General features: G+C 29.2%; 1 long non-coding RNA gene across 1 annotated transcript; it reads right to left on the bottom strand.

The window, feature by feature from the left end:
• Positions 1-1,278: 1,278 nt before the first annotated feature.
• On the bottom strand, positions 1,279-2,468 carry LOC127151419 (uncharacterized). Its single transcript, XR_007824355.1, has 2 exons — positions 2,239-2,468; positions 1,279-1,607 (listed from the first exon to the last, which is right to left on the bottom strand). It is a non-coding gene; the product is annotated as an uncharacterized LOC127151419 (long non-coding RNA).
• Positions 2,469-2,681: the final 213 nt, after the last annotated feature.

Genomic DNA, 2,681 nt, shown 5'->3' with positions numbered 1-2,681 from the left:
TAGAAATCAAGTACTTAAGCCTTCCAACGTTTGATATTTGTAATACATTTTTCATTTTACTATAATTAATAATATTCACTCTTTTATATGAAATATGTTGGGTCATAAACAATAAAACAAATATTTTAGTACTTTAATAATTTATTGTTTTTCACGTCATTTTTCCATCCATTTTAATATTTCATTTTAGAAAGAATATCTCGTAGCTTTTTTAAAGAAAACAATTTAAAAATTCAGAGTTAAAATAATTGGAACAAGGAATAAAGTTATTTAAAAAAAAAAAAAAACTAGGAATCAAAAGCCATGCATAATCCTTCGTGAGTATTATTATTATTATTATTATTATTAATTTCCTTTTCTCTTTGGGTGAAGGACACCCTAAAACCTATAATTACTTGAAGGATATGTTTTTCTTTGAAATATGTGTGAAGATTTGAATGGATACAGATGATTTAAAAATATATGGTTTTTCCTTATCAATAAAGAAACATAAAAATTATAGCTCCCTTAATTCTTTCCTCTTCATTTTTTTCTCATTTATATACAATTACTCACACGCTACAGTATTCTATTAAGTAATCTTGTTGAAACACGTTGCATTCAAGAGATGCTAAATAACTTTTTTTGTTTTGAAAGACAAATCGTTCATGACCCATCGAGACCAAAGAAGAAACATAAAGTTATCTTATCGAAATAACCTGTGAATTTTTTTTGATTAAAATGAATTATTTCTATCGTTCCCTTATTCTCTAATCATTCAAATTAATTATTTTCACACTTTCCCGGTTCATCTATAATATCTCCTAAAAAAATTGAAATTAAAATAGTTCATTTTTTTTAACAATAAATGGAAGGGGAAGTAAAACTAAACTTTTTAAATTGAAAATAGAAATAAAACAAACTTTAGAGGTATCATTTTGATTGTTATATAGCTGTGTAGGTTTCGAGAACTTTTTAGGATTATTTTTTAAGAGAAATTAGTGAGCTAGGAGTAATGAGAGGGTGTTATGGGGTGTCCACCTAGTGAAAATGCTCGATGCATCCAACTGACCCATCCTATCTTTTAAAACCAAAACACTTATTTCAAATTAAGATTAATTTTTAGTTTAACAATTATAAGGTGGACCGAGATTTGATCGTCAACCTTCAAACGGATAATTGGTGCCTTAGAAATATTTTCAAATCAACGAAATAAAATTTGTTTGTGAGATTATTAACCTTTATTCACCAATTCAACCACAAACACAAACACACACACAATCTATAGTAAAGCAAAAATTCTGGCAAAACACACTTAATTCTCGTATAGCATTAAAAGAGAGAAAGGGCTCTTTTTTACCCATTGCTCATAATTAACGACATGCAAAAACTTGAAACTTTATTTATATCAAAACAAAACATATGCTTAAATATGAAATAATAATCTTTTTAAACCAATGGTTTTAATTTTCACCACTTGATTTTTGTTTATTCATATATAGTATATCTTGGAAAGCCAATCCCTGTTCCCTTCTCCTCTCAGTATACTTCATCTTCTTTTCTTTAGCATCAGTTCTTCTTACACGTTTGATCACACTCATTCACACAACTTTCTACTTTGTCCACATCTGTCAGGTTTAGAAAGAAAAAGAAACAATTAAAGAAAACATAATAGTCCATCGAAACTAGGGAAAGTTATTAAAGAAACGGACCAAATTTTAGTATGAATACTACTACTAATCTCTCGTTGATTGTGAGTTCGAGATACAAATTTTGTATATGAATACTACTCTAATTGAATGTTAGTCATGACAAGGATCATCTCTAATGACATTTCATGCTCAATAGCAAACATTGTCTTCCTCTATGAATTATTTTCATTACAACATGTTTGCCAGCAGTACTACTGCATAAAATTTAAAAGAAATATCAAAAAACACATTAAACTAAAACTCTTTTTTTTTTTTTTTTTTGTGGAACAAAAGGGAAGATGATGTGAATTAGCTGTAGGTGGACCAGAATATCACAACTAGAATGTGACATGCATAGATATGTATAATCAAAAGAGCCATGTGAAAGGAACAATATTATAGAAGCCGGAAGAAGAAAAGAACCAAACAAGAGGTTACTTATATGTAATAGCATTTAGCTTGAGGCGTCAAAAGTCCAAAAACTTAAACGATTAAAATATATATTAGCTTCATCCAAAAATGTACAAGAATAAAATAGGTAATACAAGAGTACTAGAAATTAGCTTACTCAGGTTTTCTGGGGTGGAAACATTGCTGCAAAGAGAAAAGACACAACCAAGTTTACAAAATTTATGAAGATCAACCGCATGGTTGGTATCCGTAGGGGAATCCTTAAATGTAGATGTGGATTCTGCACCAAGTATGCTAAGAATAATAAAAAAAATTACAACTGATTTCATTTTTTTCTTAATTTCAATTTTCTTGTGGTTTAAAATTATGTATCGTTAAGCACTTGGTTCTATAGAAAATAAGATTGAAAAACCCTCTATATATATATAGAAAAAAAAACTCTTGGTTTAAACCACGACCCTACAAATCGGATTGAGGAAGAAATGGTATTCATGACGATACTATCGGAAAACGAACGTATTACGATGACACGCTGCCACGCTTCCCTTCACCTCAAGTTTTTGGACAAATGTAATTTCCGCTTGTGGCTAAATGCACCTT

The sequence above is a fragment of the Cucumis melo genome, chromosome 1, assembly GCF_025177605.1.
Source record: "Cucumis melo cultivar AY chromosome 1, USDA_Cmelo_AY_1.0, whole genome shotgun sequence".
NCBI lineage: Eukaryota > Viridiplantae > Streptophyta > Magnoliopsida > Cucurbitales > Cucurbitaceae > Cucumis > Cucumis melo.
Note: the sequence above shows the minus strand (reverse complement) of the source record. Positions and strands in the feature narration are given on the sequence as shown.